The sequence below is a fragment of the Giraffa tippelskirchi genome, chromosome 2 (genome assembly GCF_054371585.1).
Source record: "Giraffa tippelskirchi isolate mGirTip1 chromosome 2, T2T-mGirTip1v1.2.pri, whole genome shotgun sequence".
NCBI lineage: Eukaryota > Metazoa > Chordata > Mammalia > Artiodactyla > Giraffidae > Giraffa > Giraffa tippelskirchi.
In genome coordinates, this window is record NC_137276.1 from 19,502,241 (window position 1) to 19,525,684 (window position 23,444).

The window sequence follows — 23,444 nt, forward strand, 5'->3', positions numbered from 1 at the left end:
TTTTTTTTTTTTTTGGCCAGGGCATGCTAGATTGGCGTCAGCATGCAGGGTCTTAGTTCCCCAGCCAGGGATGGAACCCATGCCCCCCCTGCAGCGGAAGCATGGAGTCGTAACCAGTGGACCACCAGAGAAGTTCCAGTGTACCCCTTTTAATTCACTCCCATGACACTTCATATTTCACCTGTGCTGCACTAACCATAGTCATAACTAAACCTTCCCCAAATGGAGACTGGGATGGAGGATCTCTTTCTGGTTTAGACATTTCACAGTGTTTCTTTGTGTAACTGAGAAAGCCTTTACGCAGAGGCATTTGTTATCTTCCTTATTCCAGCAGGCCCCAAAGGTTTCCATCTGAAAGGAGGAAAGAATCATAATTGGATTTACTAACTGCAGGAAAGGAAGGGCTGTGCAGCTTACAGGTACTTGCAGAAGTTACGTTTTTGCTTTCATAACTTGAGAATGTACGGTCCTTGAGAACTAATAATGTCCTCAGAGATGTAGGTATGCATGTGGATCCACACATATGAAGTTAATTAAGCAGATGTATCTGCAAACCAGCCTGCCAGGAAAAGCATGAAGGAAGATAGCATCTGTCCCCACCCAAGCCTGTGAAGCTGAAAGCCTCCAGTTCCCTTCCCTCCCCATCCCATCCCGGAACACCAGCAGGTATCTCCATCTGTCCCGCCAAGTTTCTAGCAAACCGTTCCTGACACAAAGACTCAGACTTTGGAAAGTCTACCATAAGACAGAGGCAACGAGGCTGCCAATCACCTAACATTAAGAAGAGTGGAGTTCCTCATAGGCAAAGATAGAGCAAGAGTAGGAATCCAAGGGCAGAGAAACAGAGGGAAGAACCGGAATCCATTTAGGAAGGGGCTTCCCTGGTGGCTCAGATAGTAAAGAATCTGCCTGCAGTGCAGGAGACCTGGTTCAATTCCTGGATCAGGAAGATCCCCCGGAGAAGGAAATGGTGACCCACTCCAGTATTCTTGCCTGGAGAATTCCTTGGACAGAGGAGCCTGGTGGTCCATGGGGTCACAAAGAGTTGGACATGACTGAGCGACTAACACTTTCACTTCACTTGCCTTTAAAGCTACTTTTCCATGGAGTTTTGAAAGCCTATTCAGCATATAACTTAGTTTTTCCTTCTGTGTGTTGTTTTTCTATTGGAAATATACATGCCAGAACATATTTCCCTAATTACACAACTCAATTAATTTTATTACAATGAATATACCTCTGTAACTCCAACTCCCATATTAAGTCAGACACTCTTCCCATATCACCTACAAGTCACAACCCGTCACTTCCTTGAAGGTAACCACTGACCTGGTCTCCTGAAAGGATAAAAGAATTCATACAAGCCCTCAATCCCATAGAAAATAAGAAAAACTTGACAGGCTTGTTGCAAAAGTCATACATTTAAAGGCATTCAAGAACTAAAGAAACCATGAAGACTGGAAGGAGTGAAATTCAAAGCAGTCATACATGGCAGAGGTGAGCTACGTTTTGCAGCTGCCCCTGAGGACACTGGCAAATTCTGGGTATTGGCCAGAGGCTGATAACTTGGATTTGGCCCAGGAAGAGGGCTGATGCTGAGAGAAGTGCAGGAAAACTGGTGAGACAGAGCTTGGGGCAGACATACAAGGAGGGAGTGACAGAAATGGAACACTGAGGGTCTTCAAACACATGACATTTTTCTATTGAAACACCTACTGAATCTTGAAGATGCATAAAGCAGGGATACAAAGACCTGAGCCTCAAATCAGAAAAGCACAGTGGAATTTCCCATGGTCTGTCACTGCCTGGGAGACAAAAGTCACTCTGAGGAAGGGTCCTGAGAAATATGGACAGGAGTAGAAAGTCCTTGTTATGGGCTGAATTACTCTGAGCCGTTCAGTCATGTCTGACTCTTTGCGATCCCATGGACTATAGCCCGTCAGGCTCCTCTGTCCATGGGATTCTTCAGGCAAGAATACTAGACTGGGTTGCCACTTCCTGATCCAGGGGATCTTCCTGACACAGTGATCGAACATGTGTCTCTTTCATCTCCTGCATTGGCAGGTGGATTCTTTACCACTAGTGTAATCTAGGAAACCCCATGGGCTGAATTACATCCTCCTAAAATTCATATGTTCAAGTCCTAGCCTCCAGTACCACAGAATGCGACTGTATCTGGATATAGGGTCTTTAAATAGGTAATTAAGTTAAAATAAGATCATTTGGGGAGCCCTAATTGAATGTGACTGGTGTTTTTTTTTTTTTTTTGGCCATGTCTTGAAGCAAGGGGGATCTTCATTCCCCAACCAGGGATCAAACCCATGCCCCCCCGCACTGGAAGTGTGGAATCTTAACCACTGAACCACCAGGGAAGTCCTGTAACTGGTGTTTTTATAAGTAGAGAAAATTAGGAGACAGCCATGTTCAGAGGGAAGACCATGTGAAGAAACAGTGAGAAAGCAGCTATTTATGTGCCAAGGAGAGTGGCCTCAGAAGAAACCAACACTGCTGATACATTCATCTGAGACTCACAGCCTCCAGAATTGTGACCAAAAAAACAGATTTCTTATTTAAGTCACCCAGTCTGTGGTACTTTGTTATGGCAGCCTTGGCGAGGCAACACTGATTATCTGCAACTACTCTTCCCAGAGTACTTACTTATCTGGACACCTCTACAGTCTGCAAATCCAGCCTTGGTGTCTGACAGAGGGACACTTCTGTGGACAGATAAACTAGTAGAATAAGTCTTGGTGGTTATTATTAGGCCAAAGTGATAAAGTCTAAGACTCAAGGGGTCTCAAACTACTACCAGTCTACTTTCAGTAAACATGCCAAGTCTGAAGCTTCAAAGGTGGGGAATCAAAATGCCAAGCCACAAATCTCCAGAGAGTGGAGTAAAATTTTCTGCCATTAATGAGCTGAAGGAAAGTTAGGCTCTTGATTGAAATTCCTGATAGGAAGAAATCAGACTATGGCTTAGACTTAACAAAACTAACCCAGCTTGAACTATGTGACCTGTGGCTAGATTAAGTAGATTAGCACCCCACTATTTGCCTATCAAAGGAAAGGGTAAATTTACCTGTCAAAGATAACATCATCTGGAACTCTACAGTATTTTAAGATATTTAATTAAAATTTACTATGCATGTCAAAATAGAATCATGTAACCAATAGCCAAGGAGAAAAATAAATTACAAAAGTAGATCCATAGATGATTCAGAAACACTCAATTCTCATTATTTGTCATAGTTCTGTTCTATAAAGCTGCCATGAACACTGAGTCCTGAATACTGAACTGTTTCTCCAAGTGAAAACATGCAGATAGGTTCTTTTCCAGCCTCTGGTAATTTTTTTCAATCAAAAATGCCTTTTACGTTATATAGGTTTGATGGAAAATAGCCTTATAAAACGAGTCAGCCTCGGGGGCATTGAAAACTTGCTCCTCCATGGAACTCTTTTCCTGTATGAGATTTAACAAGTGTCTTAAAATTCTTCCAGCTTGTGGTTAATATGCAAACTACTGCTATAAACATACTTAACTGTGTCTTTTGGTGCCACATTTACACTGGGTATGTTTGAGCAGTGGAATTGCTAAATCATGAAATAGGCAGATGCTGTGAACTAAAATGCATGCCCCTCAAATTCATGTATTGAAGCTATAAACCCCATGTTACTGTACTGAAGATGTACTGAAGATGCAGCCCTTAGAGAGCTAATTGAGGTTAAGTGAGTTTATAAGATGTGTTCTGATAGAACTGGTGCCATTATATGAAGAGCAATGATAGCCAAGTTCTCTCTCCACCCTGCGAGGACACAGCAAGAAGGCAGCCATCAACAAGCCAGGAAGATCTATTATAAAAACTGAAAACAGAATGGCCCTCACAAACTCCAGCTTTGAATCAACCTAATTTCTGACTGAATTAAGATGATCTGCTCTGATATTAACTATCAGTCTGAGGAAAATCAAATTCTTTCTGGAGGAAGATATCTAGAGTCTCAGAATATCCCTACAATTGTTCACACAAAATGTCTGACAAAAAAAAATTACTATGCCAAGAAACCAAACAAAATGACAAAAAGAAAAAAAAAGTGACCAAAAACTAAGAGAAAAAAAATAATAGAAGCTTACCATGATATCCAAATATTAGAATTACCATAGTATTTGAACCAATCCTGATTAATATGTTCAAAACTTAGATGAAAAGATAAAATTTTATAATTTCTAATTTATAAAGAACTAGAAAATTTTTAAAGAATCAGATGGAAATTCTGAAACTGGAAAATACAATAACTGAAATTAAGAACTCAGTAGATACAGCAAGAATGTAAATTAGCACAGTCACTATGGAAAACAGTATGGAAGTACCTCAAAAAATTAAAAGTAGAACTATTATGTCACTCAGCAATTCTACTTCTAGCTATTTATCTGAAGAAAACAAAAACTCTATCATGAACAGATATCTGCACCACCATGATCACTGCAGCCTTGTTTACAATACTAAGACATGAAAACAACCTAAATGTCCATCAACAGATGAATTCATAAAGAAAATTTGGCATTTACATACAATTGAATATTATTGAGCCATTAAAAAGAAAAGGAATTCTGCCATTTGAGACAATATGGATGGACCTTGACAGCATTATGCTAAGTGAAATAAGTCAGACACAGAAAGCCAAACACTGTATGCTCTCACTTATATACACACTAAAAAAAAAAGTTACATGATACAGTAAGTATATAATTACTAATATTTCTGGATTTGTATATATCTTTCCCACCTATTTCAAGTCTCTTTTCCTTTCCTATCTTACATTCTTTAGGATTAACCAAGCATTTATTCATAATTCTGTTTCCCTTCTTTATTAGCTTCTTAGTTGTGCCTTCTTTTGTCAATTTTGAGTGGTTATTCTGTCTAGATATTCTAATTATCCTTGACTTCTTACATTCCAAGTTGTTCTTTTTATCACTTTCAAAGTGATGATGTATATATATGTGTGTTTGTGTGTGTGTAAAATCTCCACAATACATTATTATTGTATTGTAGAGTTAGCATTTATTTAGATTTACTACTTTCCTGATAGCTCAGTTGGTAAAGAATCTGCCTGCAATGCAGGAGCAGAGAAGGCAATGGCAACCCACTCCAGTACCCTTGCCTGGAAAATCCCATGGACGAGGAACCTGGTAGGCTGCAGGCCATGAGGTTGCTAGGAGTAGGACACGACTGAGCGACTTCACTTTCACTTTTCACTTTCATGCATTGGAGAAGGAAATGGCAACCCACTTCAGTATTCTTGCCTGGAGAATCCCAGGGATGGGGGAACCTGGTAGGCTGCTGTCTATGGGGTCGCACAGAGTTGGACACGACTGAAGCAACTTGGCAGCAGCAGCAGCAGCAGCAGCAATGCAGGAGACCCCGAATCAATTCCTGGGTCAGGAAGATCCGCTGGAGAAGGGATAAGCTACACACTCCAGTATTCTCCAGCTTCCCTTGTGGTTCAGCTGATAAAGAATCCACTTGCAATGCAGGAGTCTTGGTTTTGATCCCTGGGTTGGGAAGATCCCTGGAGAAGGGAAAAGGCTACCCATTCCAGTATTCTGGCCTGGAGAATTCCATGGACAGTATAGTCCATGGGGTAACAAAGAGTCGGACACAACTGAGCAAATTTCACTTCATGTCACCAATCATTTTAGGGATATTTTTTCTGGCTGTTGAATTTTAGGTTGGCAGTTAATATCCCTTAGCACTATGAAAATATTATTCTGGTATCAATGAGGCAGGAAACACAGCACAGACCCAGACACCACTTCCTCATACATAGACATTATGCAAAAGGCAAAGCCACCTCCCTGTTTTGCACTTAATGAGATCGTGAACACAGAGAAAAGGTTATCAGCAACAAGAACATAAATTAAACTCTGATTAAACTTTGTGACACCTGAAAAGGGGACCCCTACCCATTAGACCCCCGCATAGCACAGCTGAGCATGGCAGAGCATGGCAATAGAAACAACCAGGCTATGAATGACTACTAAACAACTTTTGCACCTGGTGCTTGACTAGTAGAGGAAAATTGAAGGGAAAATGGCTTTTAGAGCACATGTACTATGGTTTCAGGAGCCCAGTGCTCAAGAAAGAAGGCTGATGTAAACAGATGAAATCACAGTCCTGCGTCCACCTTCCAATTAAGGGATATTCTATCCCTAATGTAAGAAACCTCCACCCAATCAAGGAATTGAAATAAAAAGGGGCTCAGAAAACACTTAAGGATGTGTCTCACTGAGAAAGATCCTCACTCTTCTCTGAGTGCATACTTTGAGAAGCTTTGGCCTTTTAATAAACTGCTTGTTTCTCTCTATGCCTTCCTCTCTGTATGTTACTCCTTTGTGTAGAGCAAGAACCTTGACCTTTAATTTAGATTTAGCCTGCCCAGCATCACTGGGTCCCTCAGGCAGGCTCCCCCACTACCCCCGCTGTGGGCACACACCCACGTGTGGCTCCTTCCCCTTGCTCTCATCCTCTGCCTTTCATTTCCCAGCTGCCAAGATCCTTGAAGCTTTGCAGCTGAGCAAAGAAGGGAAATCCATTGAGAACAGTCTGCAGAGTGTCAAGCAATATTCAGATTACCTGTGAAACAGGACAGAAGCGGGCAGGGCACAACCTTTAAAAGAGTGGCATAGCACTGAGGATATGACATAATGGGTTAGAATGGATTAGGCTCAAAATGGTGAAAGATTCACCTTCCAGTAGACCTTAATTTAAGCCTCATTATGCTTTGTACTCAGTCGCCCAGTCATGTCCGACTCTTTGTGGTTCCATGGACTGTAGCCCACCAGATCCACTGCCCATGGAATTTTCCAGGCAAGAATACTGGAGTGGGGTTCCATTTCCTATCCCAGAGAATCTTCCTGACCCAGGTCTCAAACCTGCCTCTCTTGCATCTCCTGTATTGGCAGGCAGATTCTTTACCACTAACGTCACCTGGGAAGCCCAAGCCTCATCATACACTCATTGTAATACATTAGCATGCTAAACAACATACTCACAGGTGCCATGATAGCTTCAAGACTAACCAAAAAAGGCCAAGAAGCAAGCAGCAGCCCAGTTCCTGGAAATCCCCTCCCCGTCCCCAAGGTAGTTGGAATAATCCTCCCCCTCATTAACCTAAGAAATTACCCAGCCCACAGAAACTAACCACTCTGTATTCTGAGGACTCTCACATTTTGAGATAGCCCACACTCTGTCTGTGGGGTGTGTTCCTCTCCAAGCCCTCTTGTCTTTTGAGACAGACTGCATTCTGTCTCTGGAGAGTATATCACTCTAAATAAATCCACTTCTTACCCATTACTTTTTTTTTCTTACAGACTTCTTTCTACAACAAGACATATAGAACCTGAGTTTCATTAAGTCCTGGATTCAGGTGTGTGATTTCAGTTAAAAGACAGTGAGTTCAAGTCCCAATCTGAGTCGTGCGGTTTCACCTGCACTCTGCCTGTCTCTTCCCTTAACTTCGGGTTCTTCCATAGGGACAAGATGGCAAAGTAGCCGGCTTGAGCTCACTCCTCATGAGCACACCAAAAGCACAATTAATTGCTGAACAGCCATCAATAAAAAGACCAGAGCCTACCAAAAATATATTCTACATCCAAAGACATAAAGAAGAAACCCAATGAGATGGTAAGAGGAATGCACGCAGGATATAATCAAACCTCATGCTCCCCAGGTGGGCAACCCACATACTGGAAAACAATTACATCACAGAAGTTCTCCCACAAGAGAGTTCTGAACCTCACAGCACGTTCCCCAACCTGAAGGGTCTGATATCAGGAAAAGGAGCCCCCAGAACATTCGGTTCTGAAGCCAATGGGGCTTGAGCACAGGAGCTCCACTGGACTGTGGGAAACAGAGTCTACTCTTGGAGGGTGCACACAAGGTCTTGGGTGCACTGAGACCCACGGCAAAAGCACTGACCTCAGGGAAGCCTGGGCCAGACCTACCTGCTGGTCTTGGAGAGTCTTCTGGAAGGGTGGGGTATCTGTGGCTCACTGCGGGGACAGTGACACTGGTAGCAGAGGTCCTGGGTGACAATCATCAGCTTGAGCTTTCCAGGAGGCTCTGGTGCTGGGACATCTTGGGCCAAACAACCAACAAGACAGGAACACAGCCTCACCCAGCAGCAGAAAGCCTGCCCAAAGACTCTCTGAGATAGCTTCTAGAAATGCCCCTTGACCTGGCTGGCCCTGTTCACTGGACAGCCAAGACACCACTCCACCCACCAGTGGTCACTGGTCACTCCCACCAGGTCACTCCCACTGGTCACTCCCACCAGGAAGCCCACACAAGCCTCTAGACCAGCCTTCCCAACCAGGGGGCCTACATTACCAGGAAGGAAATTACAATCTGGGCAGCCCAATGAACCGAGTCCACAAAAGCAGGCCAGAACCTTCCTGGGGAGTGTATAGCTGGGACACAGGACATCCCCTACAGAGAGCCATTTCTCCAGGGTCAAGAAACATAACTAACCTTCTATGTACATAAAAATACAGAAATTTAGAAAAAAATTACACAGCAGAAGAAAATGTTTCAGATGAATGATCAAGATGAAAATATTATTCTGTTTTGGGGGGACTTTCATTGTTTCAGTAGAGACATTTGCTGTCATGCTTTGCTGATCCTAAAAGGTGACTTTTTCCTGATCACATTTAATATTTTCCGTTTCCTTTAGTCTTCAGCAGTTTTTCGCTGTCCTGTATCTATAATATGTGGTTTCACTTAATTTTATCCTGCTTGGGGTTAGTAGAGATTCTTGAAACTATGGCTTGCTGTCTTTCATCAACTTTGATCAATTGTCCGTCATTCTCTCTTTAAATATTGCTTCTGCCCCATTTTCTCCTTTCTGCCCTTTGGTGCATTGAGTTACACGAATGTTAGACTATATGCCATGCCCTTTATACCTCTTATTCCATTTTTATGCTCTATGTTTTATTTTTCTATGGCCTGAATGGATGCTTTCTATTAAAATTCCTTCCAGTTCACTAATTACTAATATATTCCACCCTTTCCTCTTGGCAGGTAACTGGAGCAGTGGCATAATACCTCAATCTAGTGAGGGGAATTTATTAACACTTCTGTGAGGCTCAGTTTTAGACTTTGTAAGGCTTGGTCTAGCTTTAATTAAATGCTACTTTTATCTTGCAGTTCTTGAAGAGTCCTACCTAAAGACCTTGGGTACTTTGCATGATGCCTCACCTTTAGAGGGTCCTGAACTTCATTTTTTTAAATCTCTTTTGTAGTGTTCGATTGCTGAAAGTGCCACTTCGCTTTTCAACTGCACTGTGCTATGTTCCTTAAGCACTCTCTCTCCAGCTTTAAAAAAAAAAAAAAAAGGGAAGTGTCTCAGGGGAAAAACTATGTCAGATTCACATTCCTACATCTTGACCTCTCAAGTTCTTATAACCTTAGAATATCCCCAGTGCTTTCAAATAGATTATATTTAAAAATATTATACAATTTTCCTCACCATTCTTGGTGAGAGTATTGATCCGTCACAAGTCATATAAACAGCCATCATACCACTTTTTTTTAATCATCTAAAAAGTAGATGTTCAGCAAAATCTTTAGTAAAAATTCCATACCAATGTAAACTGGAAGATTGAAAAGACTGAGCAACAAAGCAAAAGGATACTTTGGTCTCCAGTACATTTGAAGAGGGCATAGCCTCCTACTGAGGAGGTACTTCTCCAAAGTTCTAAGGAAGGGCTATAAATTGAACAGCATCACACAATAGACATGGGATAATTTCTTATGTTAAAAAGCATAATTTCTTATGTTAAAAAGAACAACAACTTTCATGTGCACCACACAGAAGAGACGTAGGATCAAAACTTCTCTGGGAATTCCCTGGTGGTCCAGTGGTTAAGACTCCTAACCTTCACTGCCGAGGGCTCAGGGAACATCCCACAGGCTGTGTGGCACAGCGAAATGGTTCACACTATATCCTGAGGCTCTGATTTCTGAAGGTCAGAAAAGTAGATGTTTGGCATAAAGGGCTTCCCAAGTGGCGCTAGTGGTAAAGAACCTGCCTGCCAATGTAGGAGACATAAGAGAAAGGGGTTCAATCCCTGGGTTGGGAAGATCCCCTGGAGGAGGAAATGGCAACCCACTCCAGTATCTTTGCCTGGAGAATCCCATGGACAGAGGAGCCTAGAGAGCTACACTTCATGGGATCACACTGAGTCAAGATGACTGAAGCCACTTAGAACACAGCACATTAGCACAATTAATTAAATGTGTGATTCTTTCTTGCTATCAATTTGTCTGACAATAATATAACCTCCCTGAGGGCTGGGACCAGGTTGCCTTTTGCACTACTGTAATCTGCTTAAATATTAATAGTTCAGTGCTTAGCAGAGAGTAGGCATTCAGTAAATTATAGCTATTTTTTAGAAACAAAGGAAAGAAGAGAAGAGGCACCTTTTAGAGAAAGCACCCCTTAGAGAAGCAACAGTGAAAAACAAACCACAGTTATCAAAGATTCTGGAAGCTGAATGTGTTTGACTTGTGTGTCACTGTCAGACTGCCCTGGAGCAGGAATCAAGCCTTTCTGAAACTTATCAGGTTGTTCATTCTCCACCTTCCATGTCTCTCCATCCCAACGGAAAGAGGAAGGTAAATTTTCCCATATTAGAGGCTCCTGGCCTCGATGAGTTCCATGTGGTACTGAGTGGGCTGTTAAAATAAAAATGCAGAGACCAAAGTACTGGTTTATGTGAAGTTAACTGTAATATTCAAATGAAAGCTATAAATCAACTATGCAAATGAGCCTATGCCCAGGGCAGAATTGCAATCAAACAGCCTGTGGAAGGAAACTTAATAAGCCCTGCCTGTCCCTCTATTACCTTGTGAGTAAGTTTCCTGAGAGTCCGGGTCTTATGGGGACATGGAGAGTGTAGCTTCAGGCAGTCCGGTGGTTCTCACAGCAACTGTACTGGGATCTGGCAGCATTTGAAAGCTCCAGGAAGGGTTGAGCAGTTTGCATCTGTGTCTCCATCACAAGGCATTAAATATGCATCTGATCAAGACAGTAGTTAGGAATATGAAGTGCCTATGGGGGAAATTGCTGGAAATGATGGCCATATGTACATGCTTTCCTTCTGAAATGACTTTGGGACTAAAATTCTCACAGGAGAGTTGGTTAGAGAACTAGAGATTATTCCAAATAGATTGATAGTCAACAGTTTGAAGAGGGGTAGACCAAAAGTCAAGGTTTGTCACCAAAGATAGGATCCAGTCTTACCCATGGAATTTAATGTGCACCATTTTCTGGTGGCCATAGAATCATAGAAGCCAAGACAGACCATCCATCCTGGTCTGTCCAAGAGTTCCATTTAAAACTGTTGTCCAGCATAATTGTTACTCCCTTTCACTCTTAACATTTCCTGGTTAGGATGATAAATTACATGGTCAACAAAATAAGGATCTTTAAAATTGGTCACCTTTTAGGTAAGCCAAGCACTCAGTCCAATAACACAGGAAGTCTAATATCTTATAGCCCAGATTTATGTTCACTAATGATGAGGCTGGTAAATTTCCTTTCTCTAGAATTTTTCAGGCACAAGCCAGATAAGGAGATGAGGTAAAGGAGATTCAGATGGCAAGCAGGAGCCTAAGATAATGATAAGGGGTCCTTTCTTTGCCTGAAATTCAGCAAGAATCAGAGGTTTAGTGAGAAATCTGCTCAGAGGGAAAATGGTTTCTCAGGTTTCTGCAAGGAGATGGCAGCTGAAGAAGGGTTCTAAGCACAAGTTCCTCACTTACTTTATTACACCCTGATCAGGGGAGAAGTGAGACAGCGGAAAAAGTCAGGGTGGTTATAGGTACTACATGCCCTCCCTCGCTGCCAACTGAAACCTGGACTCAGGCTCTAGTTTGGACTCAAGGACAGAAAATTCTTGCTCTATGCATCAGCACCTAGAGATTTGTCTCAATCAGGATAAGGTAGGTTTTGCTGGAGTATTAAAACCGTCATGACTTAAAACGACAAAGTTGTTTTTTTGTTTGTTTGTTTTTCCTCTGCCACGCTTTACATCGTGTATTGGCTGGGAGCTCACTCATGTCATACTTACTCTAGAGCTCCATATTCCCAGGATCACTGAAGCAGGAAAAAGGGGATATGGTGACTCACTCACTAGCTCTGAAAGTTTCTTCCTGCTCTGACACTCACTACTTTTTACTTAGTTTCATTGGCCACAGAAAATCACATTCACATGGCCCCACCTGATCTCTTATGGATACACCTAATTTCTTGCCTTGCTCATGGAAGGCAGGGAACAAGAACTATCTGGAGAATAGCACCAACTACAGGTTTCTTGAAGGGAGCCCATAGCTGGCATGTCCAAGTGCTTGGTACATAGCAGAAGCCTTGTATATGCCAGCTCCCTCCGGAGAAATGTCACCTTCCTTTGAAGTCCTTCCCTCCCAGCTCCATTGTTCTTTCCTTTCCAGAAGACTCCAGCACTGGAGACTGTTTAGCCTGGGGACTCAGGAGGGGCAGAAACCTGATCAGTAGTCCTCAAACAGGTGAAGAGTTATAACCTGAATCATGGGCAAGGACTTGGTTGTTACATTCTGGCCCCAGTACATCGAACATCAGCAGTGGCAGAAGTAGTAGCCGCAGTGGAACTAGTATTTATTTATATGACATTTACGAAGGGCCAGGTAGTGTTGAAAGGGCTTCAAGACGTATTTAATCTTCACAACAGTTACTTAAGGTGTACTTTGAATGTCCTCTTTTTTATGATGAGAAAACTGTGGCTAAAGTGGTAAAGTCACATCCCCAAGGTCAGTGGTGGTTGTATGTCAATCGCTGTCATGTCCAACTCTTTATGATCTCATGGATTGTAGCCCACCAGGCTCCTCTGTCCATGGAACTCTCCAGGCAAGAATGCTGGAGTGGGTTGCCGTTTCCTTCTCCAGGAGAACTTCCCGACCCAGGGATTGAACCCGGGTCTCCCGTACTGCAGGCAGATGCTTTACCATCTGAGCTACGAGGGAAGCTCAAGGGATAAAAAAACCAGGCAGTTTGCTCCAGAGTCCATGGTCCTTTACTTGTATCTAGACTAACTGACTGGGGAATCAAGACATAACTCTCTTGATGCCACTGGATGCTACTGGATAACGAGATGCTATTGTGTCACCGTTGTCACTCAGTTGTGTCCGACTCTTTGCAACTCCATGGACTGTAGCCCAGCAGGCTCCTGTCCATGGGATTTTTCAGGCAAGAATACTGGAGTGGGTTGTCATTTCCTCCTCCAGGGGATCTTCCTAATCCAGAGATCGAACCCGCATCCCCTGTATTGGCAGCAAATTCTTTACCACTGAGCCACCTGGACTTTCCTTGCTATTGGGTAACCATAGCATCTAACGGCATAACATGTAATAAAATGGTGTTTCCCAGGTAATGGAACTCCTGGGGACATATGAAATGATTTACTGATACCTTGAGAGCATTAAAATGCACTGAATCACATAGTTATAAGTGCATTTCTTTTTCATGGCTTTGTTCTTTGTTTTCCAATCCTCCTAATTATGTCAAAAAGCAGACTCAGATGTCGAGGACATGCTGACACTAACCATTACTTGTTAATCTCACTTTGGAGGAAAACAGCAAAGTCTCCCTTGGGCACAGTCTTCTGCAAGCAACAGCATCTGCCTAGAATTAAAGAACACTGCTTTGTTTGCCTTGTATGTATTATTATTATTTTCTATGACTGAAAGGGCTTACCTGATAGCTCAATTGGTAAAGAATCTGCCTGCAATGCAGGAGACCCTGGTTTGATTCCTGAGTCGGGAAGATCACTAGAGAAGGGAAAGGCTACCCACTCCAGTATTCTGCCCTGGAGAATTCCATGGACTGTATAGTCAAAGTAATGCTAGATTTCTGTTGTTTTATTTTTAAAATACATTCAAGTAAAAACGTCAGTTAGAAAATAAATAGCCTGTGTGGTATTCAGACGGGTGCAAGCAGTGGGTCAAAGACTAGAATTTGGGAAACATAAGTCTATACAGATAAGTTTTCAGGGTAGCAAGTGGGACATGGGTTGATGATAAGAAATTCTTTTTCTTAAAGAATTGGGGTTTCCCTGGTAGCTCAGCCAGTAAAGAATCTGCCTGCAATGTGGGAGACCTGGGTTTGATCCCTGGATCTGGAAGATCCCCTGGAGAAGTAAATGGCAACTCACTCCAGTATTCTTGCCTGGAGAATTCCATGGACAAGAAGCCTGGCGGGACACAGTCTGTGAGAGGAGCCTGGTGGGCTACAGTTCATGGAGTTGCAGAGTCAGACACGACTGAGAGACTTTCACTTTCCTTAAAGAATTAAGGGGAACAAGTGGCCTAAGATGGTAACTAGCTGTGTGACCCCAGGCAAATTTCCTTCCATCCCAGAGTCTCCATCATCCACAAGCTGGGAGAAATAAAACTTGGCTCTCAAAGTTCTTGTGATTATTAAGGCATATCCTGGGGAAAATATTGCTTGGCTCACCTTGCTAGGTGTTGTGAAGATCAAACTTTCATTCTGTTTTAAGAAATCTACCACTGCTGGTAAGAAACTGCCCAGCAGTTAGAAGAAAACCTCAGCTTTTGCCCTTGCAGAGTTTGGTCTTGCAGAGAATTTACACAAAAAATAGCAACAAGAGAAACAAAACCACGGAGCTGCCATTTATCAAGGATTCACCCAAGGCCAGGTGTTGAGCTAAGTGTAGCATATGCATTATCCAATTTCATCCTAACAATAGTTCCAAGAGGAAGAAGATAGTTATCATCATTCCCATTATAGATATGAATCTGGAAACTTAGCGGGATCAGGAGCTTACAAAAGGTTATGAAATCGGTGAATGGTAGAGCTGGGATTCAAACCCGCAAATGTTTTCTTCTTAAAACAGATGTCATCCAGGAAAATAGAGGTGGGATGGATTTTAGCAAGGAGGATGGATCTGCAATAGAAGCATGTAACAGAGTCTGTCCTGCTTCCGCCCAAGTGCTTTGTGGATTGCGAAGCACTAACACGGGAAATGCATTGGTCCTCATTAATCCTACTGCATTATTTTTAGAGTCAAATCTTCCCCAAGGGACATTTGAAGTTAGTTCTCCGAATTCAGCGGGCAAGCGTGTGGGGGGGACTTCCATTATTAGAACACTGCTTCTCCACCCTTCCCAATCTTTCCCGCGCACAGGAGTCACCCCAGGGATCTTCTTAGATGCAAATTCTAAGTCTGGAGGGGGACCCAAGATTCTGCATTTTTAGTAAGCACCCCCCAGGGATCAAACCCAGGTCTCCTGCATTGCAGGCAATTCTTTACCAGCTGAGCCACAAGGGAAGCCCTGCTAACTCACAGACCACAGTTTTTCTAGCAAGGTATTAAAGCTCAGAGCTCACCCCTGGGGCAGATCTTTCCCCCACCCTCCCACGCAAAGTGCCCTCTTAGGCTCTAAATCAAGGTGTAGTCCACACAGCAGGATGGGCAGCCTCCCTGCCTCAGGGGAAATGGCAAGGACCCCATAGGGTTGGCAGCTTCAGCTCTGCCCTAATAGGAGGGTGGGGAGCCTGCTGGCTCATCCATCCCCACCGGCAACTAGCCAGAGGCAAGCTGGTCAGAGGAGCCATTAACATTTACAAATCCTCCAATAGACCTCCCCACACTCACTCAAGGGCACCACAAAGGGTGTGTTATTGAGCGTAATGAAAAAGCCTATAAAATGAGCAGTTAAATGGCACTTACTCAGGGCGTGGGAGCTCATTTGGGCCTGGGAGCTCATTTGGGCATGGGAGTTTCCCTCCCCTTGGCTTAGCTCTCTGGTTGTTTTCTGGTCTGGCTGTCCTGGTGCTGGGCTGGTTCACACTGAGCAGCTGAGGCACATGTTCTCAGGGGTCACCTCCTTTCATCCTCACTTCTACCCAGATTGATAGAGGAGGTTGCTGCACCTCAGACAAGTTAAGCAGGCAATCACTCAGATTCAACCACATGACTGTGTCCAAATTCTGATCTGGAAATGGCTGGGGGAATGTGGGGAGAGAGGATATCTGTGAATTTCCTGAAATTGTATACAAAGCTGTGCGTGGGTGTGTGCATATAGCCTTCTTGTGTGTGGAGAGAATAACTATATTTCCTCAGCTTCTCGAAGGCCCCTGTGATCCTCCCAGAAGCTAACAGCTCCCCAGCTAGATCCTTCTCCTGAAAAAGAACTGCCCTGGGGCAGTGGTTCTCAGTCTTTTTTAGTGAGAGGGCCTCATTTTTAATGTCAAAATTTTCAACCATCCCCTCATGAGATAGTTGGGGTTTCAGAGTCTATTACTTGAAAAACACATAACAACAAAAGGAACTCTGAATTCAGGCCTGTTTTCAAATGAATCTGTATTTTAATCATTATACCGTCTTTCCTCGATAGCCATGGGGACAGGTCCCAGGACCCACCCCAGACACCAAAATCTGCAGATGTTCAAGTCCCTTATATAAAATGGTCTAGCATTTGCATATAACCTACAATATACTTTATCTCTTGATTACTTATATACCTAATACAATGTAAATGCATGTAAATAATTGTAAATATAATGTAAATACTATGTAAATAGTTGCTAGAGTGCAGTAAATTCAAGTTCAGCTTTTTGGAACTTTCTGGACAGTAAAAAATCTGGGGATGCCATCAGATCTTGCAAACCCTGTCTTAAACTAGATGATATGGCTGTGATTTCACCTCTCTGAGCTCAGGTGCCATAGAAGAGTATCAATAACTGCCCTGTGTGCCTTTTAGAGCTGCCTATGAGGAGTGAGTGAGATCACTTACATGAACTTGTCTGACATTGCAGCTGTGGTACATATCTAGGTTTTCTCATCATTGGCATCACAGTCATAGTGACAGGTAGAAAAGACCCAAGAGAACTCCAAATAATTCTACTTTGGAGGAAAGAGCATGGGACAAGAAGGGGCTGGGGCTATGGAATGACTTTTTGTCTTCAATGAAAATGGAAAATTAACTGATTTTAGATCCTAAGGCTACTATGGAAGAAAGAAAAAAGAAGTGACTAAAATATTGGCCTTTCCAAATTCATCTTGTAGGAAGAATTAAAAGTGATTTAAATAATATATTTACCAACATTTACCTTTAACCATCAAACTGACCTGGTTTTCCTTATAGCATCTGTAGTCTAGCATAGAGAACAGACTTTAAGACACAATAGGGGAAGGAGAGGGAGAGACAAATTGAAAAAGTAACATCACATATATACACTATCATATGTAAACTAGATAACCAGTGGGAATTTGCTATATGATGTAGGGAGCTCAAACCTGGTGCTCTGTGACAACCTAGAGGGGTGGGATGGGGTGGAGGGGGGAGGGAGGTTCAAGAGGGAGGGGACATATGTATACCTATGGCTAATTCATGTTGGGCATAAACTAGTGCAATATTGTAAAGCAATTATCCTCCAATTAAATTTTTTTAAAATGAATTTTTAAAAAGCTCTGAATTGAATTTATACAGTTCAAGAGGTAATGGAGATCAGTAAATGATTTCTAACAGAAAACATCAGAGTCCTCCTTTTCATGCTGACTGAGCAAAAAGTCCTCCTAAAATGTCCATGACAGCTGGGTAAATGTTCCCAGAGAGAAGAAACAGGAGGCTGAACCCAGGCCAGAAGTCAGCCTCCTGGAACACCCACATGTGTCCCCAGGGTCGGCCAGGCCACCAGCTTTAGTAATCAGAATGCGAAGATCGCAAAGCCCCTCCCTGAGAGGCTTCCCCAGCAGGCACTTACAAAGCAACATATTATGGGGAGCTAATGGAATGAACCACTGACTTGCCTGGTAATTCATTTTCCAAGCCATGCTTAGGTATCAGAGCAAGCAGATCTGTATCCAATTTGTCCCTCTGTTTTCCAAGCAGAGCTCTCCTTGGAATTAAAGAAGCTATAATTAAAGTACCTTATTTGGACATGCTGTAATTAGTCACCAATTCAGCGTGCCATCAAATGTAATCCAAATACAAACACCAGGACTGCAGGTGCCAATCCCCTGGTGAGTTCAGGGAACTAGGGAGTCCAGCCTGCCTTTCTCATAGGACGTCAACACCCAGGAGTGACTCACCTGGTGGGGCCAGTGAGAATGAGCCCCAAGGCAGGCTGTCCTTCCAAAGTTTCCTAAGACTTGTGCATTGGATTTCTAGAGAGCAGATTTTATCTCACTACCATAGAGAGGAACTTGGGGTGAGGCAGCTTTTCGATCTACACTTCAAAGGGAACACTATGGATTTGTGATTAAACACCAGCTTTGGGGCCACTATTTATCCAATCAACAAATGTTCACTGAGCCCCTGCTGTGTGCAAGCCAGTGGGGATTCAATAAGGAATGAGACAAGATGATCTGCTGTAAACTCCATGAGAGCAGAAACCATGCACTCAAGCTGTGTGACCTTGGATAAATGAGTTGACCTCTCTGAGGCTTACAGTGCTTATTAATAAAATGGGAATAACAATCTCACAGTGTTGTAGTGAAGATTAAACATGAGAAAAGACATAAACATCTAGTACTTTGCCCAGCACAGAGCTGAGCTAGGACTGGAAAGTCAGTCTCTCCAGATGAGTCCAGCCCCTGATTCTAATCTGCCCCCACTGACAGCTCTACTGGACCTCAAAGCAGGGTAAAGATGAAAAAAGGACCTAGAACTATGAGCCAGAGTCATGTGACAGCTCTCTTCCATTTGGAACTGAGCATTTTTCTGTCCCTACTAAAAGGGTGTGGAGTTGGCCATAGAGGTGCAGATGTCACTTTGTACTGGAAAAACCTCCACCTGACATTATTTATGTCCATAGCTATGTTCTGCTGGATGCTTAGCTCCAGAAATCCCCCTGGCCTATCCTGCTTTTCACTGATTAGGGCATCTCCCGATTCCCCATAGAATTTGCCCAATGTCCTGTGCTGTAGGGAATCAAGCCAGGCTGCAGAAATAAGTGGATGTGTTCAGCTAGCCGAAGGCGACATCTCTACATGTATTTTCACGCACCTGGGTACCTTTTCCTTTCAGGTTTGTCTAGTCTCCTCCCTACCCCAATACTCACCCCACTCATTCAGTGCATGCACATCCATACTAACTGAGGCACTTACTATGTCACACACTCTCAGGACTGCTTTTACATACATTATTTTGGTTCCTCCTCAACACATGGCATCATCAACTGCTGATTGTTTAAGCTGAAAAGAAACCTCAGATTCCATCCTTGGTTTCTCTGCCTTCAGCCATCACATGCAATCCATCAGCATGTCCTGGGGACTTGACCTTCAAAACGCGATCTGTCCATCTGTCTTCACAACCACAACCAAGTCACCATGCAGTCACCTCCCAGCCTGGCTCTCTGCTTCTTCTGATCTGTTCTCCACACAGTGGCCAGAGAGATCTTTTTAAAAATGCAAATCAGATCAGGTTACTCTCCTAGTCAAGACACTCCAACAGCTCCCCTCACGCTTAGAATCTAGTCCAAACCGCTTACTCTGACCTCATGCCCCAATGCCCTGCTTGTGCCACCCCTGCCCCCCACCCCCTTCTGAAGCCCCAGGGCTTTTGCATTAGCTGTTGACTCTGCCTAGCACCTACTCCATAGCTCTCAGCATGACTAGAAGCTTTCTTAATGTCAGCTCTTCAGAAAAGCCTTTCTTGACCAATATAACCCAAGCTTCTCTCAGCTGTTCTTATCACATCAGCTTTTTAACTTTAGTATCCCATCAATGTCTGATAATTTCCTGTGTTTCTTTAGTCTGTCTCTCCTGCCTAGAATAGAAGCTCTCTGAAGGAGGTATCTTCTCTTTGTATTTCACTTCTTTGAGCAGAGTTTGGCACATTACGGACACTCAATGTGTTTGCTGAGTGAATGAATATTCATAACAATTATCTGTAAAACAAGAAGAAATCAAGAAAGGTCAGGTGACTTGTTGTTGTTGTTCAGTTGCTCAGTCGTTTCCGACTCTTTGTGACCCCACAGACTGTAGCACTCCAGGCTTGCCTTCATTATCTCCCAGAGTTTGCTCAAACTCATGTTCATTGAGTCGGTGATGCCATCCAACCATCTCATTCTCTGTCGTCCCCTTCTCCTCCTGCCCTCAATCCTTCCCAGCATCAGGGTCTTTTCCAATGAGTCAGCTCTTTGCATCAGGTGACCAAAGTACTGGAGCATCAGCTTTAACATCAGTTCTTCCGAATTGTTTTTTTTCAGGTGACTTGTATGATATCCAATATGCCACAGAGCCACAACTGAAACCTTAGTCTCTGCTCCTCTAAAGCGAATGCTTTTTCTACCCTCATAGTCTTATGATTCATTGCTTTTTCCCTCCCTCTGCTCTCAGCAGTAAATGCAGTCTACTTGACATTTCACGTTAATATATGCCTGAACATGACCTCAAGCCTTAGCCTCCTTTTTCCTTCAATGGTTTATTGCTCACACCCCAAGTGTTTGCATTTTCAGCCCCTGCTGCTTTTTTTTTTCCTCTTCCTTTTTAAAAAAAGTATTTATTTATTTAGGCTGTGCCAGGTCTTAGTTGCAGCACGTGGGATCTCAATCTTTTTTTGCAGCATGTGAGGTCTTTAGTTACAGCATATGAGCTCAGTTGCAGCACGTGGGGTCTAGTTCCCTGACTAGGGATCGAACCCTAGACTTTGTATTAGGAGTGCAGAGTCTAAGCCACTGGACTACCAGGGAAGTCCCCCCTCATTGCTGCTTTTCTAAACTAACACTCATGCGTGCTTAGTTGTTCAGTCGTGTCCAACACTTGCAACCCCATGCAGCCTGCCAGGCTTCCCTGTCCATGAGTTTCTCCAGGCAAGAGTACTGGAGTGGGTTCCCATTTCCTCCTCCAGGGGATCTTCCTGAGCCAGGGATTGGACTTGCATCTCCTGCATTGGCAGGTGGATTTTTTACCACTGAGCCACCTGGGAAGCCTCTTCTAAATCAATAGGAAACACCTACTCAAAGCAGATCCAGCCAGCATCCTTTATCTTTTATAAGAGATGCCCACACCACTCATCAAGCATCTGGCATTTCTGTCCACCATCCCTGCAGAAAAGTGGTGTCTGATGCACTGTAGATTAGAACATGGGTGGAGAATTTCTCTCCAGGAGGAAGATTCAACTAAGATTGCCACCCGGGACTGGTTGACCAAGCTGTCTGGAATGGAGGCACCAAAACAGCTTCAAAGTCCAAGAGTGGGGCTGGGAGCTGGAAACGGAGGACTGATTTGGGGTGAGAGCCTGGTGCCCTTTGCACAGAGAACTCAAAAGGGGAAGATGAACATGCCTGTGAGGAGTGCCCGGTGTTTCTGTAGCACAGACTGAGTGTGTGATTTGAGACAATCGGCACCTGTATACAAACTGTACTCACCTTTTTGAAGTAGAAATGAATAGCACTGAACTGGGAGTCAGAGCACTTACCTTTGAGCCTTGTCTGTGGTTTGCTTGCTTAAGGGTCCTGAGCAAGTCCTGTCCCTCAGAATCTTCATCTCATGTGGTTGTGGGCTCAGCACCCCAACCTGCTCACCCCAGAGCTTTTGTAGTTGATAGAACAGGATCTGTGCAAGAGAAAGCAATTGTTACTGTGATTCTTAAAGTATACTGAACATTGCAGTTCAACCCACAGGATGCAGAGAACAGGCAGGCAGAGGATGAGATGGTTAGGTAGCATCACCGACTCAATGGACATGAACTTGAGCAAACTCTGGGAGATAGTGGAGAGGAACAGAGGAGCCTGACATGCTGCAGCCCATGGAGCTCCAAAGAGTCAGACACGACTTAGCAATTGAACAGCAACAGCCTATTGATAGTGATGCAATCAGCTAGAAATGCCTGTGGGTGCTCACCAGGGCTCCATACTACTTGAGGGAGCCCCTAAAGACCTTTTTCCAGCCAGAGCCAACATTGTGGCTAGACCAGCCTTTGGGGATCTTATTATGATTGCAAGATACAGCGCAGCAACAACCATCAGGAAACTTTGAAAAGATAAGGTTTTCTAGTCCTGGAGGGTACATGACATGCCCAGGGCCACACAATGAGGTTGTAGATAGAGAAAAACTGTGGACCTGGGGTCCTACTTTTATTGAAGTCAAAGGTAGTCCATAGTGTCGTAAAGAATTGAACACAGGGAGTTGGTGATGGACAGAGAGGCGTGGTGTGCTGCGATTCATGGGGTCACAAAGAGTTGGACACAACTGAGCGACTGAACTAAACTGAACTGATATACAAAGTTTAAAAGTCGTGAATCACTATGTTGCATACTTGAAACTTACATAATACTATAATCAACTATACTAAAAAATTTTTCAGAGAGATTAGCATTATAGATAAATTGTCACAAAAAGAAAGAAAGACATGCTTTCAATGGTGGACTTACTAAAGTGATTTTGGGTGAGTTGGTTACCCTGTCTGTTCCTCAGTTTTCTTATTTGTTAAATGGTGTTGTGAAAATTAGCTAAGGTAATAATATGTAAAGTACCTAGAGCAGTGCCTGACACAAACAAGTTCTATATCTGGTTTGCTATTTGTTATTATCACATAAACATTTAAAATGCAAGTTGCTCCCAACTTGAAAAGATCTTGGAAGACAGACTTTCCCAGACCATCCTATTTCATGTTGCACTCACTCACTACCCACTCCATGGGTTGTCAGATAAAATACAAGATGCTTAGTTAAATTTAAATTTCAGATAAATAATGAATCATGTTTAGTGTAAGTATATCCCATGCAACATTTGGGATATACTTATACCAAAAAAAAAATTTGTTTATCTGAAATTCAAATTTGACTGGTATCCTATATTTTTATTTGCCAAATCTCATAAACCTACCCATCCCTTATGTTGCTAAATAATTCCAGGCAGTGAAAAGTGTTTTAAAACTGTCATTTTAAACTTGTTTATCCTAATGTCTTTCTCATTAGGATGTAAGCTCCAGGAGAGCAGAATCTTGTCTATCTTTTATCTAACTGTATTGCCAGGGCTCAGCAGAGTACATGGCCCATGGTAAGAATGGAACGTAACAGAAAGATGTTTTTACAATAACTGAATAAGGGATCCTTGCAGAGCAAGGGAGAGGCTGTTGGAAACATCCAACTTTCTGCTTTTCTGGTCTTTCTCAAACGCTACTTTTGAAAAACATCTTCTGAAGCAACATTCCAGTCCATGTACCTCAGTCTGAGCTCTCCGTGTTCACAGCCTGGGCATCTCGAGCCTTCTCAGAGCTCGGACTTCAATGTAGGCTTCGGCATGGAGTTAGGAAACACAGTACATTTTTTCTTTGAACTGTGAACAATCAATTCTCTGCATTCCAATTCTGTCACAGTCCTGGGCTCCACAGACTACAAGAAATGGACTTGCCTTATGCTAATGGCATTTCATTTATCATTAT

General features: G+C 43.1%; 1 protein-coding gene across 17 annotated transcripts in view; it reads right to left on the minus strand.

Annotated features, from left to right (window-relative positions):
• LOC145525995 (uncharacterized) overlaps window positions 1–23,444 on the minus strand; it is a 548,630-nt gene that overhangs the window by 145,423 nt on the left and 379,763 nt on the right. For 6 of the 17 annotated variants that reach the window (XR_014068613.1, XR_014068612.1, XR_014068590.1 and 3 more), the window contains one exon: window positions 21,477–21,613. The gene's annotated coding sequence lies outside the window, so the exon portion shown is untranslated. Of the gene's footprint in view, window positions 1–196; window positions 352–9,287; window positions 9,369–10,900; window positions 11,074–13,634; window positions 13,714–15,781; window positions 16,057–17,182; window positions 17,226–17,863; window positions 18,917–19,162; window positions 19,453–19,649; window positions 19,945–21,476; window positions 21,614–23,444 lie in introns of those variants that run through there. The other 11 variants (XR_014068577.1, XR_014068608.1, XR_014068583.1 and 8 more) reach the window with 10 other exon arrangements.